The sequence below is a fragment of the Arachis ipaensis genome, chromosome B8 (genome assembly GCF_059453495.1).
Source record: "Arachis ipaensis isolate K30076 ecotype BB chromosome B8, ASM5945349v1, whole genome shotgun sequence".
NCBI lineage: Eukaryota > Viridiplantae > Streptophyta > Magnoliopsida > Fabales > Fabaceae > Arachis > Arachis ipaensis.
Genome location: NC_142443.1, coordinates 135,908,788 through 135,925,404, shown reverse-complemented (window position 1 = coordinate 135,925,404; position 16,617 = coordinate 135,908,788).

Here is a 16,617-nt window from a genome sequence, read left to right as displayed (position 1 = left end):
TAAGATGGACCAGGTTCGACGGGTTTACCGAGCTAGGTTTAGGCCACTGGAAAATCCTTCTACATGGCCTGCTTACACCGGGCCGCGATTCGTACCCAATCCATTCCTAAGACGCGTGACCAAAGATCGCCCCAGGATGACCCGCTTCTCGAACAAGATGGACACGCGAATGTTGCATCCTCCACGGCGATGTAGGCAATGTGGTGCTGAGGGACATAGCCGTAGTAGATGCCGTCGGTCAGCTGGTGCACCTGCCGATCATAATGCTCAGTAGTTTTATATATTATCTTTCTCAAGATGTTATGTATTAATATGCTATTTGAAACATTGTAACTTATATCAATGTACTCTTATGACACATGCAAGTTAAGATCAGGTCCAGTAAATTAACAACATGTGTAGCATTGTAACTTCTCTATGTACTTATTAATCATGCATACTAAGTTTACATGTCCCTATTAAAAGATACATAGATTCATTAGGTAATACATTGAAAAGTTAACTAATACATGGATTCATTAAGAAATACATTGAAAAGTTAACAGATACATAGATTCATTAACTAATACATTGAAAAGTTAAATAATACAACACAACATCTACTTTCGGATTGCCCACTTTACATCGTTCACAAGTTTCTTGCATTTCTTGGCGGCCTTTTTGAACACAGATGGAGTGTATCGATTAGCGTTACGACGGGACGGATCAATCCTGAGATTGTAGCCTTTGCCCGTTTCATCCGGAGTACGTGCCTCACCTGTACACAATTTAATTAGACAGACCATCCCAACAGGAATATAATTACATAGACTAAGCAAACAAGTATATCTGTACTATCAGTCTCAACAAAGATACCACACATGACTTTAATACCATTAATTTATCAAACAACTATATATGAGTCACGTCATATGAATGTAATTAAACCAGTTGACTATAGAAATAAGGCAATACTAGTACCTGCATCATCACCATAATCAGATGCATCATTACGGGATGCTTCAGCCTCATCAGTGTCATCATCTTCCTCGTCATCTGATTCATCTACAAGATACTCATCAGTCTCTTTATCAAGTGTCTGAACATTTTCTTTAATTAGACTCATTGAAACACGATGAGGATTCTGACTATTAAGAACTCCTCGACCACCTTCACTTCTACTAGAGTCACCAGAGACCAACCCTCCCGATGCACTTGAGGAGGTGATACCCAAGAACCTTGCGTCCAATGAATACCTACCCGCCATGATATCATACTTATAGCCATAATGTGATTGACCTACATCTGCTGCCATGAACCCAAGCAACTGGCTAAAAGAACCTCCTTCACCTGAGTCATACTGTGGCACACTCCAATACTACTGATGGATTGGGTATGATGAGGTAAACTGCGTCTGAGGTACATATTGGCTTGAGGACTGAGGTTGTTCTTCGGGAGGTGGAGGTGGTGGTGGAGGTGGCGGTGAATGTGGTAACTGTTCTTCACCTAAAGCATCATTCTCTTCATTCGCCTCATTCCCTTCAACCACATCATTCATGACCTGATCACCCCCATCCTTCTCTTGAACGACAAGATCCGACAACCTCAAGTGGTGGCCATATTTATTACGGTACCAGTCCATGTAAATATCTAAGGGATTCTGTGGAGACATTGGAAGCTCAGTAAGAACATGATGATACATGTTTGTCCATTGCATAACCCAAACTGAATGACTTGTTGCTGTGGCCCAGTTAAGATTCTTAGACCCAGTTAGGACTTCCCCATGTGCCTTGTCCAGATTCTGTTCCTGATGAGAAACTCCCTGAACAAAACCAAACTGTCGCCTAAACCGATCAGTAGCATGCCACTCAATGCATTCAAAAGAAACCAATGGCACTGTAGCACTCCATACAACCGAATGCATGTAAATTTCAGCAGGAATTATATCCGGATCCACGCGATCCACAGCATAAGCAACCTAGACAAACTGGTGAAAATTAACGAGACTCATGATTACAATCCAATTAACAATAACATTAAACCAAAATCGGATACTTCTGAACCAAAAATATACCCAGCCTTCTTGAAGATCATCGAATGCCTGCCTAAAGTGAGCAAGTGTAATAAACCTAAAGCGTCGGTCTCCACGCTCCCAGTTGCGCCACCTAATATGCCGTATTTCAGTAATACAGCTTGATTCTAAATATAAAAATACATAGTCAATGTAAGATAATGTTACCTATTTGCAAGGGGGAAACTGCGGGGTTCCCTCAGAACCGATGCTAGATATGGCATTCGGATAAAAGCCCAAACGAGCAACAGTGTGAGTGGACCATTGATCTCCTTACAGTCATAACGAGATGCCCTGCATAATGCCCTGTAAAGGTGGGTTAGGCATGCCGAACCCCAACTGTATTGCCCGATACTGCCAAAATCACTTAGCAAAGGCAGAAATTTTCAGTGCACAGATGCCCCAGACTTGTCTCCAAACAATATGGTACCGATCAACAATATAATATGGCACTTCACGTATCTCTGTATACTATTTTCATCAGTCAACTGTAAACGTTCTTTCAGATCACGAAGCCATTTCAGTTTTATGCAGCTCCCTCTACAGTCTGACTTTCTTGGTGCAACCCCAAATTGATGCAGACACTCCGCCTCTAAGGCTTCAAAACTACTAATAGTCATCCCTGTGACTGGAAGACCGTTCGTCGAAAGACCGAGAATTAAGGCCACATCCTCCAGCGTCACAGCACATTCACCAACAGGAAGGTGGAAGGTATGTGTATCTGGATGCCACCTTTCGACTAAAGCATTCACCAGCGCCTTCTGACATTGGACTATTCCAATCTGGGACGCATGATAAAAACCAGTAAACCGTAGATGCGCCTCCACTCTATCATCATACCGATCCGAGGGCATAGGATGATCACAGGTCAATATCCGTGAACTCTACAAAAACATAAAGTACTAGTCTAATTATTAACAATTACAAATACTACTACAAAAAAATCATAATTTTCTAACCAGAGTAACTAATTAAATAAAATCATGCTAAATTTTTTGTTAATTACCAAATGTAGTCATTGCCCCCTAACTTATCAACTAATTACCTATCATTATTAATCATTTATCACCAGTAACTCCACAAACAAACATTAAATTAAATCACACCACATACATAGTTACTGAATTTAATTAAGACAAACAATTTTACCAAATCCAATTTACTAAGTAATAATATTTTAACTCCTAAATTTAATTGATTACCTTATCCGAAAGCTAATACATTTTATTATATTTTACAAACTCTAATTGTTAATAAAAAATCCTCTACATTAATCACCACCCTAAATCTTCCTTTATTTACTGTTACCAAAAATTTCTATCACTTATACTGTTATAACTTCTAAAATTAATTATGAACGTTAAATAATTAATTATAATTTCTGTAATTATTACAAAAATTTCTATACATATATTATTTTTGATTAATCTATAATTACTCTAACTCAAATATTATGATTGATTAAAATATTCTCCAACCATATTTACATAATAATAATAATAATAATAATAATAATAATAATAATAATAATAATAATGTCACTTATATATACTCCTAACTTGAACTACTAACAACAACCATTTTAATTAAATTTCTAGAAATATTCAGTATATTTATTTCTAAATAATAATAATAATAATAATAATAATAATAATAATAATAATAATAATAATAATAATAATAATAATAATGTCACCCTCTTAACTTGAAGGTTTAATTACTCTGTTGGTCCCTATACTTTCACCAAATTTTTAATTAAGTCCCTATATTTTTTTTCCTTTCAATTGGGTCCCTACACTACTTTAATTTTGTAATTAAGTCCTTCCTAGTGTAAAAAATATTAGAGTTAACTGAACATTTCTTCGCAAATTGAAAGTATTTATAATTAAAAACTTAATTAAATCTTTGACCGCATGTATTTTGGTAAAAATATTATGTTAATTTTAACATTTTTAACCTGAAAAGGATGTAATTACAAAATTAAAAGCAGTGTAGGGACCCAATTGAAAGGAAAAAAAGTATAGGGACCTAATTAAAAATTTGGTGAAACTATAGGGACCAACAGAGTAATTAAACCTAACTTGAACTACCAACAACAACAATCTTAATTAAATTTCTAGTAATAATCAGTAAATTTTTAAATAATAATAATAATAATAATAATAATAATAATAATAATAATAATAATAATAATAATAATAATGTATTATGCTAAGCTAAAACGCTAAAATTACACCACGCAACAACAACTATAACTAAAAGTCTAACAACTGTAATTATAATTTTAAATAATAAAAATAATAATGATGATAACATTAAGAATAATAATAATACTGAGGTTGTTATATATCTCCTAAACTATCTCAAACAATAACTATAATTAACTTTTTAACAACACTAATACTGATTCTGAAATATTAAAAAAAATTAATAAATACACTTACATAATCATCATAGCTGACATAATTTATAATATGATACTCAGGACGATCAACATCTCTATATTTTTTCTTTTTCGGTATCTTGATCTGTTTTGTATGAAGGGGTTGTGTGTGTGTTGTTGAAGGATGAAGAAGAAGGAAGAATGTGGCTGCTGGGTGGGTGGGGATAGATGAAAATGATGATTTGAGGGAGTTTCGGAGGTAGGTTGGGTAATAAAGACTTCATTGCTGGTTGAGGGGGCACCGTCCTGGGGAGCAAGGGAGCTGCGATGCGTGGAAGCCCGTTCACAACTTGGACCCTCCGTGTTGTGTGTGCAAGACGGACCGTCCGATTAGCTCCTCCCAACACGCACGGTCCGATTTCAGTCGAGACTGATCCCACATGCAGGTAAAGCACAAAGCCTCCCCATAACGCTGTGTAGCCCCGACGTGACCTCCATATGAAAATTAATTAGCGACATATATGACGTAATTTTTTTTTACTAAATCTTAGAACAATAAACTCCATGATGCAATTTCTAGCATTTGTTTTTTTTATCGAAAATAGGGAAACTCGAATCCGCAACCTTTTAGATGAGTATAAAAAGACTATGTCATTTGAGTTATAGCTCATTTGCATTTCCAGCATTTATTGGCTACGCTATTCAATGTTATTTAATCTCCTTTTATATAGAGATACATAAGCAACTAATTTTCTAATCAAGTGACAAAATCAATTTAAAACAAAATGTTCACATGATTAAGTTTAAAATATAGTCATGGATTTCTTACTCCTATTTTTTGTAAGAGTATGATTAACTATTATTAAAATAATTATAAAATATATTCCTATATTATTGGTGCTCTAATCAGATTAACAACTTCACACGAATGAGACTCGCCGTGAATATGATTTTAGAGGAGTACAAGTGTACAACGATTTAGGTCTCGTAATCCAAGAGAATGCTTAGAAATATAGGAGCAAGGTGGAAGCAAAGCATGAAGATATTTGGGAGTGAAGAATTATCTTTTTAGATATTTTTACTATTTTCTTTGAAAGACAAATTATTAAGCTATTTTTCATTAGTTTATACACTAATTTATCCTTCTTCTACATATTACAATTCTATATTACTAATTTCCTTTACTTTATCAGTTAATATAAATTATTAGTAACCTATATATTATCGTAATTAATTATTGCTAAGTATGATAGATACAATATAACTTAATTCGAAAAATGAACAAGGGCAAAGTTTAAACATATCCTGAATTTATAAGATATAATTGATCTATCTTAAGCCATTGTTAAAAAATATAATAGAAAGTTAAAAAATACAATACCAAAGCTGTATTTCATAGCAATTGAACCTTACACTTCAACTACCAATTATGACCCCGAATTTGTAAAACGCTGACAAAAATAACCCTAATATTTGAAAACGACAATCATACCCTCAATAAATTTTAAAATGGTACAAATCTGACCATCCGTGAGGAGAACCCTTCTCCGTTGAACGGCGCTTGGTGATGTGGCAAACGGAAGTCCAACGTGGCCTCTGTATTAGGCTTCACTCTCTTTACTCCCTTATTTAGAAATCAGAATGAACGTTTTCCCCAATTTGAGCATAAAGCAAAACCCTAACCATTGCCATGCATGGTGGAAGCTCAGTCATGTCCAGTTATAATCGAAGGACACAGTATATGGAAAATAGTGGATCTAAAGGGCTCGAAGAACATGTGAGCAAGCCATATGATGGCACATGCTTCTGCCGTCTTCAAGTGGTGGCGTTGAAGTCGAAGACGAGAAAAAACCCAGGTAGATGGTTCTTCAGGTGTCCTCTGTGAAAGGAAAGCATGAATTTTGTGCTTCATTTGTTCCCCCCGTTGACAACTGAGCTTGATGAATGGTTATTGTGTTGGGCAGACGAAGAACACTGGGTGCTGTTATTTTCAATGGATGGACGAAACGAGTGAGGAATCTGCTGGGGTGGAGGAATGCTGTAAGAATGGCACAGTAGTATGCAATGCATGTAGAGTATTGGAAGGGAGGTTTACCAGTGTTGAGAGTGAGACGACACATAGAGATCGAAAGATGTTGATAGAGCAGATGAAGAGAGTTGAATTGCTTCTGTGTTTTGTACTGGGTGGACTTGTACTGAGTTTGAGTATGAGTTTGATGTGTTTGGTTAGATAGGACAACGAATGCATGCATGACAGACTTTATTGATGAATGTTATGTGTTATTGTTACATAGTATTTATGTTGACATTGCTGTGGCTATTTTGCTTACTTGTTAATGAATTGGACCTGTGTCTAGAATTCTATTGCATCACCAAGAAAATCATGAATGGAGTGAAGTGCAACTAACTAAAAAGGCAACTCAGACATGTTAAATAAGTTCAAATAGACCTAAGAAATCAAATTTGGTAAAAGCACAAGATAAAAACCGAGACAACTGGTCTGCATAACATTAAGCATTAGCACAAACTGTTCCAACCAAAATACTCTATACATGCTAATCAGTCTTCATAGCTGGCACCAAAATAAACAAATTGTCCAACAAAGGGCAATAACCAACCATACTAAATATCAACATACAACTCAAAAACTAGATAAAGTTATAACTAAATACCAACCATACTAAATATCAAGATACAACCCAAAATACTCAAATTGTCCAACAAAGGGGAACTACAGATCAAGTTATAACCCAAAAGATGAAGTAATTATATAGCCAAGTCTCCTTCAAGCTGACTGATTTGGCATAAACTTTGAGAACCTAGAGGTGGTTGCCTTAGATGCTCCATTCATGGTTTCATTTGACACAAGTGGAGTCCTTGTGGAGTCTGGAACTCCTGAACCAATAGCAGCATTTGTAGATGGTGCGACGGGCCTTATTTGTGGGGGCCTAAATGGTGGGTTGGGCCTTGGAGTGGCTTGTGGGCCTGGAGCTGTGGGCCTAACATGGTGTTGGGCTACTGTAGCTGTAGCTGTGGGCCTGAGATTCGGTTGGGCTAAGGGGGTTCTCCTGATAGGCATCTTGACCCTGATTGTTTCCCTGCTAGTAGCTGCTGCACCAGCCGCAGCAGTGTTGGAGGGAGTTTGAAGAGTTGTTGCAGCAGCCTTGGTAGATCTTGCTGCTCTCCTTGCAAGGTTAGATCTAGTAGCTCTCCTTCCTTCACCATGACTAGTTGAACCGGAGGTGTTCATGTTTGCCTACAGTAAATTAAATTTAATTACTAAATCTGAAGTTAGTGTAAAGAGCAATTATTGAAAAATGTGCTACCTCTTCATCAGCTTCAGAGTGTGGATGGTCTTGTGTGAGCTCCTCTTTGACTGCATCCATGGTTTCCTCCCAATACATCTCATGCTCTGAGTCTGACATGTCTTGTAAGCCCCTGGGTGGCACAACTCCTCCTGTTGCTGGCTGACCTGCTTGAGGTGCTTCTTGTGCATCTGCATCTTCCCCAGCTGCAACATGATTCTTAACAGGGCAGGTCTTGGAATTGTGTCCCACCTACGAAAACAACATCAGATCAACTTGAAGAGAACAGATAACAACAACAGTTGTGGTACAAATGAGTTTTTATTTACCTTTCTACAATATTTACAACTTGGTTTTCCATAGCTCCTCTTGAGTTTGTACTGGCTCCCACTCTAACTCTCTGATTCATGTCGTGCTCTCTTCTTGGTAGGCCTTCCTATTGGTCTCTTATAAGGTGGAGGGAGACACGGGAGGCCCTCTGCATCAGCCCAATATTCTTGACTAGGGACAGTGTTGATGTGAAATTAATATGTTCTGTTGTATGCCTCCATGGTCAGCCAATGGTGGGCATACTCCTCAGGACGTTGATTTTTTCTTTGAATTGCAGCAACTCCATGACAGCACGGCAGACCTGTCAGTTGCCACTTTCTACAAGTGCAAGTCCTGTCTTGAGTGTGGACTCGAACTGTTCGACCATGCCTTCTAACTTCAAAGACATTGTGGTCATCGTCTCCCACCCATTGAGCCTCCCAGTAATTTCCTTCCTTCTTTTCCTTCTCCAATCTGCTCATTTGGATAGGAGCCAGTTTTCCCATGTAGGCCATGAGTGCATCTTTATGCGTTGCCATGGTCTTCATAAGGTAATATCTAATCTCCTCTAGCATGGTAATGATGCTCTTGCCTCTTAGCCCCACCATGGTGGCATTAAGTGATTCAGTATTGTTATTGGTTATGTTATCCACTTTAGGCCAAGTTGAGAATCTTGATCTTGACCAAGTTTCTTGCTCATACTTAGAAAGATATTCCCAGGCAGAAGTATTAATTTTCTTGATAGCATCCATACCTTCATTAAACTCCTGATCAGTCAATGCCCTTGCACATTGAAATAGCAACTGCTTAAGTTCTAAGTCCTTCCAGCGCTTGTTGAAATTCCTCCACATATGCATAGTACAGAACCTGTGATTAACCCCCGGCATAACTTCTTGTAGAGCAGGAATTAGGCCCTGTCAAGAACTAAGTTAGTCAGCATATAGTATAAAATAACTTAACACACAAGTTACAGACAAGATACCTTCTGTTTGTCAGACATGAAATGCCAATCAAATTGCCTGTGATCCCCGATATCTTCCAACAAATACTCTAGGAATTCTTTCCAATTATTCTTTGTTTCTGCATCAACTACTCCATATGCAACTGGGAATAGATGATTGTTTGCATCCTGAGCAACGGCTGTCAGCAGCTGTCCCCCAAAATAACCCTTCAAAAATGCTCCATCAAGGCATAAAAAGGCCTACATCCTTGCTTGAATCCCCGTTTGCAGGCATCTAGACATATGTAAAGACTTCTAAACTTAGGCAACCCTTATTGTTGTGGGGTTGTGCTCATACGACAGGTGGATCCTGGGTTGGCCTTACGGAGCTCATTCAAGTAAGTCCTTAACTTCAAATATTGTTCCCTTTCTGTGCCCTCAATGACATCCTTAGCCTTCTCCATTGCCCTAAACATTATCCTCTCTCCGACACATATATCAAACTCAACCTTGAACATGTCACGAGCCTCTCTATGAGACAAGTTAGGACAGACTCTAATCTTGCTAATCAACTCCTCGGAGACCCATTTACACGTCACTGACCTGCTTTTGTTACTCCTTGGACATGTATGCTCATCGATTAATGTCTTGATTTGGTAACTAGGTGGCTGGTTTCTCCTTGCACAGTAAACTTCCCATGGACAAGTTTCATTGTAACATATTACCCTGCACCTGTGTGGTTCAACCTTGAGAAAAAAGGCCTCTCTGCCCAGCTGAATACTGTACTTCCTGACTGCATCCTTAAACTGCTGCATCGTGCCAAACTCTATTCCTAATTCCAGTCTAATTTTGCCAAATTTCGTATCAGGATTATGCTGAGGGAATACCGGGTTTTCATCCTCAGAATCAGAACCAGGTGGGGTGTGCAGCTCTTCAGAATGATACTGGTACTCAGTGGGCTCTTCATCATGGTCATGTGGGTTAGGAACAACCACCCTTGGAGCCTGATTCTCTTCCCTAGGTGGCAGAATCCTCTGTCCAGATGGACGGGGTCTTCGATGATACCTCCAGCCTTGAACCCCACAACATGCATCGTCATCTAATTTTACAACATTAAGTATTCATATGATTAACTTATTAATTAACAAACAACTTATGACAGGTAAAACACAGTCCAAACAATATTCAATATTACTACTAGGATCTACAATTCATTTACTTACCAGCATGTGCATTACTATTGTTTTGTGGTGCAGGTTGAGCTCTACCAGATGGTTGGGGCCTCGCATATTTCTTCCTGGGTTTTCTTCCCCTGCCTTGGGCTTCTTTAGGATCAGATTGACCATCCTGGTCTTCAACATGTGTCTGATGGTTGTCTTCTATGTTGGGGGCCTCGTTTTCCATTGTTCCAGCCTGAGTTTCATTACAAAGCTCTTCAGTAGCAGCCTCATCTGGCAACGCAGCATCATACCCCCCTTTGTTCAACATTGTTTCACCCTCTTCTTGCTCTTCTTCCTCCTGATGTGGGGGATCATCATCCTCTTCTTGCTCTTGCTCCACCTGTTGTGGGGGATCAGCTTGATAATTTGATTGATTTTCTGAAGGATCTCCCTCTACTTCTGTATTTTCATATCCTTCATCCTCTTCATTTTGTTCAGCTTCCTGCTGATGAATTTGCTAATCCACTAAATGAAGAATCTCAACTTCTTCGTTACCAATAACCTCAGCCTCATCAACATACTCTGGATCCGCATCAACTGGATGCTCAAAATACAAGTGGACCCTGTTTTCATTTCTCAATGCAGCTTCACACAACTTAACCACATCGGCATCCCTCCTGAGCACCCGTAACCCGTTACCTAAATCCTTCCCTGGCTCCAACCAATAAACTTCATTATACCTAGTATAACCTAAATCTAGAAACAAGCCTTCCACAAGGAATATATTGCATGTATCAACGTGCACCCTGTCGATGATACTCACTGTACCACCATTATACTTTAGCACACCATCCGCATCTTTCTCTAACCAACCCCGATGGTGATAAACAAATGTGATATGTGTAGCCATCTGACAAAAGTCATCACAAAAGTTATAATGAGCTAACACAACACATCAAACTACCATCATCATACCTCCATATTCAAACCCCAACTGGTTGATAATAACAACAACAAAAACATAAAATGCTTACCAAAATCTTCGTTCTTCCACGACGATTTCTTCACTCCGAATCAACGCCAAACGTGTCACTGCATATGACGTTACCAAATCCAAGAGACGGATATAAAGCGAAAGCAGACGAACACAGACAGAGACCACCACCAAGAAACTCTTCAGTTTCGCGCGTCCAACTTCGTCTTAGTTACATATGGTCTTTCACTAAAGGGTTAATCTAGTAATTTCATTTGAATTGCCCAATTAGGGTTTCAAAAATTAGGGATTTAGGAACAAAACGGATTGAAAAGCCTAATACAGAGGCCACGTTGGACTTCCGTTTGCCACATCACCAAGCGCCGTTCAACGGAGAAGGGTTCTCCTCACGGATGGTCAGATTTGTACCATTTTAAAATTTATTGAGAGTATGATTGTCGTTATCAAATATTAGGGTTATTTTTGTCAGCGTTTTACAAATCCGGGGGCATAATTGGTAATTTACTCTCCATATTATTAACAAGTGCCAAAGAGAGACAAAAAGGAGGAAAATACAGGCTTGCTCGCTACAAAACTTCCAACCAATATCAATCCAGAAGTTGCTATTAATGAAGATCAAGAAATGCATTTTTAGTTTCTAATTCTGAACGGGCGTGTACTTTGCAACTTTCATTAAAGTCGATGCGCTTCTGCATCCATAATATATGAAAAAGGTTTCATCCATTGATCATAAATGGCTACAGTCCAAGTTCAGAAAGTAGCTAGCGCCATCTTAGCGTTTCCTCATAAAAAATGTAGGTCAAGAGTGATATAAGAACGCCACTGTCACCAATTTGCATTAAACGAATGTAATCAACATGAAAATGAGTACGAAAATCATAGATGAAAGAAAATTCACATAGTCACTGTTTTATGCCAAGTCCATGTAGTAATGCTAGCCACTAGTAGTGGCAGTAATACATCATGTAGACTAACATTTCATCCTAAATCAAATATAATTGGGTTATTTGGACTCGAGTCATTCAGAATAATAAAGCTTCATATGAAATCCAAAACAGATGCTTTGAAAATAATGTAAAAATTCACCACTCTCAGCTGCTATAGTCTGCTATTTGGACTTGTATAGTGCCTTCTTGGGTACACATATATGGCATAGTAGTTTGTTATTATCTTCCCATCCCGTTTGCAAAAAACAGGACTTATAGTGGGTCCCTGCAGAAGATAAACATATGTTCCTCTTAAAATTGAGAACAAATTGTAGTGAAAAAATAATGATACTGTTCATGATCACATTAGATAGTATATGACAAACTTTGCTATTGCAAAAAGCAAATGCTGCAAGGAAAGCTCCCACCGGTGAAAAAATGAAAAATAAAGGTAACAACACTTTTATAAAGATGACAAACTTTCTTCTTCTAATCTATCTAGCCAAATGAAAGCTCTTTTTTTTTCCCTTTTGGTCTCACTATCTGCTGTACAACTTTTAAGTAGTGGTGCATACTGTTTGCATAGAAAGACTACATATATATTTTTCGGGGGTCGTGGGAATAATCAAATCCAATTAAAAAAAGACTCCGTTACAAGCATCATCACCAATGAATTGAAGAAACATTATGGTGTCACTAAAGAAAAATAAAATGACTAACCCAATCATCATCAAAAGTTTAGCAATCTCCCCATTTTACAATCCTTCTAGAAATGTTGTGATCTCTTAACTTAATAATGCTCATTTCACACATTAAAGGATCTTCTAGTTGCAAATTCTGAAAAGAAAATTGTTGTTGATATCTTAAGTTCTTCTACATTATTGGGTCCCAGAATAATGCATTATGCATGTATCAAAACCGTAAACTACAAGAAGAGAAAAATACATACTGATCCATACCACAGAGCATGATATACAGTTTCACAGGAACCTGCGATTAAAAAATAAAGTGGTAAACAGGTAAAGCATAAGAATGCAAAATGCAAGTAGGTGCTATATAAAAATGACTAGAAATCCATAAAGAATCAACCAACTCAAACATAAGAAGTCCAATTACAGCTAACATGTCAAGATTCTTTCTGGTAAATACTAGTCTTCTGTTAAAGCATGCATATTGTCAAACAGTTTTTTTCTCAAGAATGTCAAAAACTTATTCTCTAACTGATTATTAACAAATAAATGCATTAGTTAAGAGCATGACTAGTCCAATTTGTTCTCCAATAGTCAAGTCATCCCACAAAATTTCATAATCCAAGCAATCAGTGTCCACATCCACTTTATTATTGACAGCATAACTTCTGGCACTTCCACAGCTGTTGGCACTACTTGTGCTGTTAATATTGATGGACAAGGACCAGGATCCTGAAGCCTCATTGTTGCTAGGGCGATTCCTTTTACCTCCTTGGCGTTCTTGCTTCTGATTAACTGACTGATTTTCTTGATGATCATTTGACAAGAAAGGCACAGCAACACGGACATCCTTTGCCTCCGATCCTTCTTGATCATTTGCTTTCCATGGCCATGCCATTGTTTTATTTTGAATCCATGCTTCAACCCTAGACGTTATAATCTTGTGAATAAAAATTGTGGTGCGAAGACAGCAGAACCTCCAAATTCACAAAAATTGCCATAGAAAAAGCATTAAAATAAAATAAAGTAAAATGAAACCTGAGTAATTCGCAGGGCAGAGACGAAGCACAACAACGCAGAAAGACTGAAAAGTGTGGTGTGGCGACAGTAGAAGTGGCGGTGGCGGTGCTGAGTGCAGGCAGCGATAACGATAGTGGTAGACTGGGAGCTGCAGAGATGGGAGAAGAACAAGAGCATTAGTAAAAATCCTAGCAGAGACATCTCTCATCTCTGAAACTATGGTTAAAAGGAAAGGGAAAAAGTGTAAAAAACAAAACTAAAGAGACAAAATTTTAATTATTAGTTTTTTCAGAAAAAAAAAACGGAATTCAATTTGTAAATATTTTTTAGATAGGTTAACGGTAATGTGGGAGTATGGAATCTATAACCTTAAAATATACATTACAGAAATAAAAATTATAAATTTTTAAATTATTAAAATATAATTAAAAATTTAGTCAAATTATAAAAGATTATAAAATAATTAAACTTAGAAATTACAAGATAATTAACTTTTTTTTACCATTGTTCACAAATTAATTTTGAAATGACCCCAAGTTTGATGTAATGCAAAAGAAAAAAAAAAAATGCGGCTAAGACTTAAATGGGTTTATGAAATTTTACTTGCGTTTGAATTTAGTTATCGAGATTTTCATTTATTCAATTTGGACCCTGAATACTTTATTTCTTGTTTCTATTTCTGTCATAAATATGTTAATGGTGTGTGGAGATGAACTAACATTGTTAACAGAACTCCTTAATAATTAACTGATGTGGCTATTAAAACTTTTTTGTTCAGTTTAGTCCTTTAAGAACTTTTTAAAATCTTTAATCTTAGAAAACAATCCTGCACCATTGAAAACAGGCTTCTCCATTTTTTTCGCCTATGTACAATAGCTAAGATTTCTTTTCTTCCTATCATTATTGAAATTCGTGTTTTTTTTTCCTTCTGTTTTCTACTATATTCAATCATTCAGTTAATTTTGGGTATGCTCTATGCAATCAATGTCTTTTTAATCAATGTATTTGGGATATTATTTTTATCTCATGGTATATACGTCATTTTACTGTTAGAATATAATGCCATATTGGCACTTAAAACGCAATCGAAAGTTTGGATTAGGGACGGACAAATATTAGAAAAATAAATTTGAGAGACTTATTTGATCATTTATAAAGTAGATTATTTTGATTCGCGTTAAAAAATTTGAGAACTATTTTGAACATTATCTCAAAATTATTATATCCAAATACCTTAATTATTTTTATCTTGATAAAAAAATCTTTATAATTATCTTTAAATAAAAAAATTAAGGTTCATTTGGTTTTATTTATTTTTAGTATTTTTTATTTTTAAAATTAAAAAAAAAAACAAGATATAAAAATTAAAAATGAAGAGATTTTAGAAAAATTTCTTATCGAATAAGAACCAAAAGAAGTAAAGAGAAGAAGAAGAATAGAAACAAAGGTTATGAATGAGGGGATCAGAAGACAATATTATTGTTGAGTAAAACTAAATTCTAACACACACTTTTTTTTGAGTATTAACCATACATTTTTTAAAAAATATTTTTTAATAATTAAAATTTAACACATATAATTAATTAAATTGTGTTATTTTTGTTAAAATTAGGCCAGAAAAATTAATTTGACTGAAAAAATGGTGAATCAAATTTTAAATCGGTCTAAATTAATATTATTTTGGGTAAAGTATATTTTTTGTCCCTAAAGTTTGGCAAAAGTTTTAAAAATACCATTAGTTTTATTTTGTTTCAATTTTGTCCGATTTGCATCAAATATACCCCCGACGGCTAAATTTTCAAAAAATTTAAGACCAATCTAACAATAATGTATGAAAATAATGCTTGATTTGCTTGTGTTGAGGGTTGTTCTTATGAAATTGTTGTTGAATTGATTTTAAATTTTTTGAAAAATTAGCCGCCAAGGGTATATTTGATGCAAATCGAAAACTTTTGGGACAAAATTGAAACAAAATAAAACTTAGGGGTATTTTTGAAACTTTTGTCAAACTTTCGGGACAAAAAGTATACTTTACCCTATTATTTTTTATAAAAAATAACTATAATACTCTTATTATAAAAAATGACTAAAATACTCATATTATATATATATATATATATATATATATATATATATATATATATATATATATATATAGAATAATACTGCACATCCAAGTTTTTCTATTAACCAAGTTCAACCAAGTTGGTTTAACATAACAAAAATCAGTTATGGCTAAAATTATTCTAAATTGAGGCCTGCTACATACAAGTCTTTTTAGCTTACAAGTCTTACAAGTTGGCACAAGCCCAACAAAAAACACGCATTACACTCCCACATTCAAGAGTAAATAAATGCACGTTATTCAACCACTTCCTGTTTCCAAAGCGCGCTACTCACCATGCATTATAAACGACTCTTCTTCTTCTTCCTCCATGAAAACGAGTTTCTTGCCAAATTTGAAGATAATGGAACTTCAGAAATACACCCAAACGATTACAGAAATACACTCAAACGATTACAGAAATACACCCGAACGGTTACAGGAATTCACCCAAACGATTATAGAAATACACCCAAAAGATTATAGAAATATACCCAAAAGATTACAAAAACTACACCCAAAGGATTTAAGAAATACACCAAAAATTCGTTGAAGTACACCTTATGCATAATTCAGAACTCTTTCTCTTTTTCCTCCTCATCTTATGCTGCTTCTTCTTCTTTTCAGAGCTTGATGTCAAAAAATAATGAAAATCGAGAATAACGAAGAAAGAAAACAGAGAGAAAAGCACGTAAATGAAGAAGGAGAAAGAGAAGGCAAGAAACGAAAGAAAAGAA